Below are 9,074 nucleotides of genomic sequence, written 5' to 3'. Positions count from 1 at the left end.
AAAAGTCGCGTCAAAAACCATGAGTACCATTCTTTCCTCTGATTACCTTGGCCAATCCCCAAGAACTGTAAGATCTTGCAGTGTTGGGTTGTGGAATTCACTGGAACACGGAGAATAACTGGTGGTATCAAGCATTGATCTTCCCCAGCACTGAGCTCAGGATCAAGCAGAGTACTACAAGAAAGCTTCAAGCACAAGAACATTTCTTGGGCCAGCAGAAAATGAGGACAAGGATTTCAGGAATTCACAGGTGACCGTGGAGAAGGTGGGGAGGGAACCATTAAGTTGAGTGCATGAGATTGCAGGTCTTCTCCTCGCAGAATGATCCGGAGATTGGGTCCCAGAGAAGGTGCATGTATGCTCAGTTGTGTCCTACTTTTTGCGACCCCTGAATTGTAATCTGCCAGGATCCTCTGTCCACAGGATTTCCTAGGCAAGAATACTGGACTGGGTTGCCATTTCCTTCTTGAGGGGATCATCTCAACCCAGGCATTGAACCCACGTCTCCTGTGTCTCCTGCATTAGCAGGTAGGTTCTTTATTGCTGAGCCACCTGGGAAGCCCTATAAGGGATTTTCAGACATGCTAAGTCCCTTTCCCTTTATTGCATTAATTTTATGTGAAATATCCCTCTCAGCTAGTCAACAAATGATGCTTCAAGAGAGAAAGAGATTGCTGTTACAGGAAACAAAGAGAAAGTAGGAGTTATCATTCAACTCTAGCCTGCCAAAATAGGATTTGGGGATCTAAGAGAAGAAAATATATAACTTAGAAAGATAACTTAGAAAGACAAAAACTTCACATTGTCCCTCTTTGCATATTGAGAGTTTGGTTTTATAGGATTCAGAACACCCTTGTATTATAAGCCATAACTAAAGAAGATGTAAAATATAGTTTAAAACAACTGCCCCCAGACAGAAGGATAAATAGAAAGTATTCTGCTGCACAGTGGCTGCATGCAAGGGGCAAAGAAGAGGCGAGTGAAGCAGAAAACAGAAGAGGGTTCATTCATTCTAGTCTAAGAGGAAAGGTGGCAGCAAGATTGGAAGCCCAGGTAGATTGGGTGCACAGAGCCAAGCAGAAGGGTCTGATGTCCAGTGTGGCCATTGCTGCCTTGTTCTGTTTCCACTGATCAGAGAAGCTCCCAGATGCTCTCCAGAAAGTAGCCCAGGGATGAATATAGAGACAGAGTAGGGCCATAAGTGATGCAAGATAGAGCTCCCCCATTGAAATTCAAGGTCACTAACATACTGCCTTCATTCCTCATACTCCCTCAGGCTCAAGATCCCCATGATGCCCCTCTGTGGTCCACACAAACCCACCCTGAGGACCCGTCACCCTGACTCTCATCATTTCAGCACAAATGTGGGAAGGATCCACCTGTGACACACATGCCCCAGAGTCCCCACCAGAGCTCAGAAACGGCTTCACACCCTCCCCCTCCCACACCTGAGGGCAGCTGTGGACCAGTCCACAGCCCTGTCACATCCCCACTGGGAGAACACCTCATCCTGGTCAGCAGACACAGCTTCTCTGTCCTTGAGACTCAGGTAAATGAAAAGGGAGAAAGGTCAATTGAACATATGCTTTTCTCCCTTTAAATATGCTAATATTAATCCATTATTTTACAATAGTCACTTATTTGCCCTGTGTTCCTCTGACTTCCAAGCCTCCATCTGTACATGAACCCCATCTCCTCTGGATGCTTAAAACAGTAGTGATAATAACTGATTATAAATATCAAAACCAGAATACAAACTCAGGGACTGGAGTAGGAACAGGATCTGCTCAGTCACTAGAGTCGATGCTGTACTCCCCCTGGGTCCCAGAGTCACAATTCCTTACCCAGTTACGGTCTCTGCACCATCACCAGAAACCACCAGACAAACACCTAGAACACAGGACGTGCTTCCTAGAGTCCAGTCATTCCTCCCACAGGATGACACAGGGATGTGTTTAGTGAACCAGGTACACATGGTCTCACCTCGGGATTGAGATCTCACAAGAGAAATACTGTTGTGGACTCCATACCCTGTTATAAGGATGGAGTGGGCTGGAAGGAGGGGTTAACCCAGGGCTGGCAGGTTGTGTCTAGGCAGCACCCTGTACCCCAGAGCTGGGGATGCAGGTCAACATGGACCAACTCACCCTCTGATGAAGGTTTATCTTCTCTGACACATAAGGAAATTTCAGTGTCCCATCTCATCCAAGATTTCAAGGAGGGAAGCTTTAGGGAGGACATTAACCCAGCTGCATCCATGTGAACTTCAGGGGTCAGGAGAACAGGCTCAGGAACCAGTCTGCCTGGCCTGACTCAGAGCTCAGCCACATATCATGTGTGTGACCTTGAACAGGATCCTTACACTCTCTGTATAGTGGCTTTGTCTGTAAAAGAAGAGTTATACTTGTGTATAGATGACAGAGTTTTGGTTAGAATTAAATGAGTTGGCATTAGTAAGAGATATAACTAGTCAACAATAGTACATCATCTTGGCAGAGAAGCAATATTAGGGCCCCTCTGTCCATCCCATCCCAGGAACCCCAGGACTCCAGAACAGGAATTCAATTCTGTTACCTGGAGCCTTGACTGGAGCTGTCAGAACTCTCCCAGGAACCACATGCTGTGATGGTGATTGGGGCCAGAGTTGTGAGTCTTCCACACATCACCCCTTCTCTCTGTGCCCCAGAGAGAGGTTTTACTGCTCATGAACCTCGACCTTATCAACTGTGAACCTCATGAATTAAGTTGTTTACTTGCTAATTTTACTTTATAAATGGACTTGGTAAAGTTCTGGGTCTAATTCACCTCCTTATCCCCGATGCCTGTTAATTAAAAATCCTAAATGATGTCTATTGTATACCTGAATGAATGAATGTCAGCCAGGTATTTTACACAAATCATTTCAATCAAAAGAAATCTTTTGAGATATAATTTAACTTGATGTGAGGACTTAACAGCACAATGCAAGTTGTGTCACTTGTAATGATATTTCAATATGATTAAATGGTATAAGCTATGTATTGGTTAACTTCTACACTTTTCTGCAATGAATGCAATAAATTGAAATACCAGAAACAAGGCTAGCCCCATTCCAAGAGCAGTGCTGAGAGAGCCAGTTTTAAACATGTATAAACACTGTGTCTTTGTGTATCTGAAGATAAAGAAGACAAACCTCAGCACACTGACAGGTGAACACCATGAAGCCTCCTGTTCTGGTCTTAATCAGATATGGCCATGTGGTCCGGATGTTTATATATTTATCATTTGGCATATTTTCAGTTCAAACCACACATAACTGTAGCAGGAAGAAATTTTGTTATAAAAATTTTTAGTTTAACAGCTTCTGTATTGAATTAGAAGTGCAGAAGTAAAGAGCAGGAAGAATCCTGTTCTTTAACTTAGACTGTTTATTCAGTCTTATGGACTGTAAAGCAATACAATATGTAGCATTATTATTCCCAAATCACCATGAAAATATGGAGGTTTCAGAGGTTCAGTAATCTCTTTGCTGCTGCTGCTGCTAAGTCGTTTCAGTCGTGTCCGACTCTGTGCGACCCCATAGACCGCAGCCCACCAGGCTCCCCCATCCCTGGGATTCTCCAGGCAAGAACACTGGAGTGGGTTGCCATTTCCTTCTCCAATGCATGCAAGTTAAGAGTGAAAGTGAACTCCCTCAGTTGTGTCCGACTCTTAGCGACCCCATGGACTGCAGCCTACCAGGCTCCTCCATCCATGGGATTTTCCAGGCAAGAGTACTGGAGTGGGGTGCCACTGCCTTCGGTATATAAAATTGAGAAACACCTATACTAACATCTAAATCCCCAAGAACAAAAAGAGATGCCACGGTAGAGTAGATTGAAACTTTTAATTTATCGAAAGGAAAAAAAAAATGTCAATCTAAAATTCTACACTCAAAACCAGTCTCTCAAGGAATAAAGATTCAAACGTGCCATTAACAAAATGCTGATGTAGGAGACAGCAGCCTCCATCCTCTTTAAAAAAAGACCAAAAGGTAGAAAGTGATCAGTAAAAAAACAGCTCCAGAAATATCTGGAGTACTCTAAGAAGCTTGACCATGCCAAGACACTGTCATTTTGGTGGCATCATTCCATCCTTCATCCAGCATCACTCAGAGTTTCTCTCACCAGGAGAGTAAGAGCAGGCTAAGTAACCAGTGTCCCTAGGCTTTGGGGGGCACCATATGAAAGTCCTGCTTCAGGTTCACTTCACGCAGACCTGCAAAGCTGAGCCAGTCTTATAGAGATGGCTAGGCATAAGAAAGAAGAGCAAAGGACCAATAGAAACCACATGGCAGGAGAAATCACAGTTCACAGTGACCTTCTCTGCAGACAGATGCAGCAGATTTTACCCCTGAAAAAATTAATAACAGCACAGATGATTGTTTCGAGTAGTCAGTCATGTATGGATATGAGAGTTGGACCATAAATAAGGCTGAGCACTGAAGAATGGATGCTTTCGAACTGTGGTGCTAGAGAAGACTCTTGAGAGTTCTTTGGACAGCAAGGAGATCAAACCAGTCAATCCTAAAGGAGATGAACCCTGAATATTGATTGAAAGACGGATGCTGAGGCTGAAGGTCCAATACTTCAGCCACCTGGTGCAAAGAGCTGACTCGTTGGAAAAGACCATGATGCTGGGAAAGACTGAAGGACAAGAAGAGCAGCACAGGATCAGATGGTCAGATAGCATCACCAACTCAATGGACATGAGTTTGAGCAATGAACCATTGTTGGTCTCAGTCTTTGCTGCCTTCCTAGGCCTTCCCACAACCTGAGCACCTGCAACCATCATCTCCCCCCACAGAGGCACCTGCAACAGGCCCCTAAAGCCTAATGTGTGCACCCTATTGGCTCTGGCCACCACCACTGCTGGTCATGATTTCTAGGCTTTGGAGCCAGAGGCACTGTTGAGGATACCAACAACCATTCCAGTGACGGCAAGCCCCCTGCAACACTTGCAAAACACCACACCGTTGTCAATGCTGTGGACATCAGCAGTCTGAGCCAAATGGATCTCATGTCCTCCCAGGCCCAATGCTACCTTATGCCTCTGCTTATGGCACCCTGATGAACATTCCAGTGTTCCCCTACCCAGAGGCGAAAGGCTTTCCCTACTGAAATCAAAATATAGATTCTGGTACAGATGACTGCTTTTTTAAATGTGCAGACATCTACAAGAGCATAAGACATCAAGAAGAATCGGAGAAGCAAAATCCCACCAAAGGAATACAGTAAACCTCCTGGGAAACTTGTTCTGGGATGCGGAGGAATAGGACGGGGAGACCATTTTCTCCCCCACAAATTCATCAAAAGAACATTTAAACACCAAGTAGATTCCACAAAACAACTTCTGAATGCTGGCAGAGGACATCAGATATCCAGAAAAGCAGCCCATGGTCTTCGAAAGGAGATTTTGAATTTTTGCTTTTTGGTATTTGTTATCAATTTTGTACCTATATTTTTTTTTAATAATTTTTGTGACTTTGGTTTTTTTTCTCTTTCTTTTTCTTCTTCTTTTCTTTAACATTGTATTTTTGAAATTCCAAACTCTACTCTAGATTTTTAAATTTTGCTTTTTGGTATTTTTTATCAATTTTGTACTTTTAAGAACCCAATCTTCAGTACCCATTTTTACTTGGGAGCAAGATTACTGGCTTGACTGCTCTCTCCCCTTTGGACTCTCCTTTTTCTCCACCAGGTCGCCTGTGCTTCTTCCCCAACCCCTCTCTGCTCTACCCAACTCTGTGAATTTCTGTGTGTTCCAGAAGGTGGAGAACACTTAGGGAACTGATTACTGGCTGGATCTGTCTCTCTCCTTTTCATTCCCCCCTTTTATCCTCCTGGACACCTCTGTCTCCTTCCTCCCTCTTCTCTTCTCTGTATAACTCCGTGAACATCTCTGAGTGGTCCAGTTGTGGAGTGCACATAAGGAAGTGATTACTGGCTAGCCTGCTCTCTCCTCTATTGATTCTACCTCATCTCATTTGGGTCACCTCTAACTACCTCCTCCCTCTTCTCTTCTCCATGTAACTCTGTGAACCTCTCTGGGTGTCCCTCACTGTGGAGAAACTTTTCATCTTTAACCTAGATGTTTTATCAATGGCGTTGTATAGAAGGAGAAGTTTTGAGACTACTGGAAAAAAGACTGAAAACCGGAAGCAGGAAGCTTAAGTCCAAACCCTGACTCCAGGGAACATTAATTGAAGGGAGCTCATCAAACGCCTCCATACCTACACTGAAACCAAGCACCACACAAGGGCCAACAAGCTCCAGAGCAAGACATACCACGCAAATTCTCCAGCAACACAAAAACACAGCACTGAGCTCCAATATACAGGCTGCCCAAAGTTACTACAAATCCATAGACATCTCATAACTCATTACTAGACACTTGATTGCACTCCAGAGAGAAGAAATCCAGCTCCATCCACCAGAACACCGACACAAGCTTCCCTAACCAAGAAACCTTGACAAGCCACCTGCACAAACCCACACACAGCGAGGAAACTCCACAATAAACAGAACTCCACAAACTGACCGAATACAGAAAGGACACCCCAAACTCAGCAATATAAACAAGATGAAGAGACAGAGGAATACCCAGCAGGTAAAAGAACAGGATAAATGCCCACCAAACCAAACAAAAGAGGAAGAGATAGGGAATCTACCTGATAAACAATTCCGAATAATGATAGTGAAATTGATCCAAAATCTCGAAATCAAAATGGAATCACAGATAAATAGCCTGGAGACAAGGATTGAGAAGATGCAAGAAAGGTTTAACAAGGACCTAGAAGAAATAAAAAAAAAGAGTCAATATATAATGAATAATGCAATAAATTAGATCAAAAACACTCTAGAGGAAACAAATAGTAGAATAACAGAGGCAGAAGATAGAATTAGTGAATTAGAAGATGGAATGGTAGAAATAAATGAATCAGAGAGGATAAAAGAAAAACGAATTAAAAGAAATGAGGACAATCTCAGAGACCTCCAGGACAATATTAAATGCTACAACATTCGAATCATAGGGGTCCCAGAGGAAGAAGACAAAAAGAAAGACCATGAGAAAATACTTGAGGAGATAATAGTTGAAAACTTCCCTAAAATGGGGAAGGAAATAATCACCCAAGTCCAAGAAACCCAGAGAGTCCCAAACAGGATAAACCCAAGGCGAAACACCCCAAGACACATATGAATCAAGTTAACAAAGATCAAACACAAAGATCAAATATGAAAAGCAGCAAGGGAAAAACAACAAATAACACACAAGGGAATTCCCATAAGGATAACAGCTGATCATTCAATAGAAACTCTTCAAGCCAGGAGGGAATGGCAAGACATACTTAAAGAGATGAAAGAAAATAACCTACAGCCCAGATTACTGTACCCAGCAAGGATCTCATTCAAATATGAAGGAGAAATCAAAAGCTTTACAGACAAGCAAAAGCTGAGAGAATTCAGCACCACCAAACCAGCTCTCCAACAAATACTAAAGGATATTCTCTAGACAGGAAACACAAAAACGGTGGGTAAACTCGAACCCAAAACAATAAAGTAAATGGCAACAGGATCATACTTATCAATAATTACCTTAAATGTAAATGGGTTGAATGCCCCAACCAAAAGACAAAGACTGGTTGAATGGATACAAAAACAAGACCCCTATATTTGTTGTCTACAAGAGAACCACCTCAAAAAAGGGAACACATACAGACTGAAAGTGAAGGGCTGGAAAAAGATTTTCCATGCAAATAGAGACCAAAAGAAAGCAGGAGTAGCAATACTCATATCAGATAAAATAGACTTTAAAACAAAGGCTGTGAAAAGAGACAAAGAAGGTCACTACATAATGATCAAAGGATCAATCCAAGAAGAAGATATAACAATTATAAATATATACGTGCCCAACATAGGAGCACTGCAATATGTAAGACAAATACTAACAAGTGTGAAAGGGGAAATTAACAATAACATAATAATAGTGGGAGACTTTAATACCCCACTCACACCTATGGATAGATCAACTAAACATAAAATTAACAAGGAAACACAAACTTTAAATGATACAATAGACCAGTTAGACCTAATTGATATCTATAGGACATTTCACCCCAAAACAATGAATTTCACTTTTTTCTCAAGAGCACATGGAACCTTCTCCAGGGTAGATCACATCCTGGGCCATAAATCTAGCCTTGGTAAATTCAAAAAAAATTGAAATCATTCCAAGCATCTTTTCTGACCCCAATGCAGTAAGATTAGATCTCAATTACAGGAGAAAAACTATTAAAAATTTCAACATATGGAGGCTGAACAACACGCTGCTGAATAACCAACAAATCACAGAAGAAATCAAAAAAGAAATCAAAATATGCATAGAAATGAATGAAAATGAAAACACAACAACCCAAAACCTGTGGGACACTGTAAAAGCAGTCCTAAGGGGAAAGTTCATAGCAATACAGGCATACATCAAGAAACAAGAAAAAAGTCAAGTAAATAACCTAACTCTACACCTAAAGGAACTAGAAAAGGAAGAAATGAAGAACCCCAGGGTTAGTAGAAGGAAAGAAATCTTAAAAATTAGGGCAGAAATAAATGCAAAAGAAACAAAAGAGACCATAGCAAAAATCAACAAAGCCAAAAGCTGGTTCTTTGAAAGGATAAATAAAATTGACAAACCATTAGCCAGACTCATCAAGAAACAAAGGGAGAAAAATCAAATCAATAAAATTAGAAAGGAAAATGGAGAGATCACAACAGACAACACAGAAATACAAAGGATCATAAGAGACTACTATCAGCAATTATATGCCAATAAAATGGACAACGTGGAAGAAATGGACAAATTTTTAGAAAAGTACAACTTTCCAAAACTGGACCAGGAAGAAATAGAAAATCTTAGCAGACCCATCACAAGCACGGAAATTGAAACTGTGATCAGAAATCTTCCAGCAAATAAAAGCCCAGGTCCAGACGGCTTCACAGCTGAAGTCTACCAAAAATTTAGAGAAGAGCTAACACCTATCCTACTCAAACTCTTTCAGAAAA

The 9,074-nt window shown here is 41.8% G+C and overlaps 1 protein-coding gene across 1 annotated transcript in view; it reads right to left on the bottom strand.

The window, feature by feature from the left end:
- The window catches only part of LOC102402808 (antigen WC1.1), a gene marked incomplete in the record, with an annotated part of 1,152,186 nt that overhangs the window by 62,232 nt on the left and 1,080,880 nt on the right, over positions 1 to 9,074 (bottom strand).

The sequence above is a fragment of the Bubalus bubalis genome, chromosome 4, assembly GCF_019923935.1.
Source record: "Bubalus bubalis isolate 160015118507 breed Murrah chromosome 4, NDDB_SH_1, whole genome shotgun sequence".
Lineage (NCBI taxonomy): Eukaryota > Metazoa > Chordata > Mammalia > Artiodactyla > Bovidae > Bubalus > Bubalus bubalis.
The sequence above is the reverse complement of the archived record's forward strand: the minus strand, read 5'-3'. Positions and strand labels throughout refer to the sequence as shown.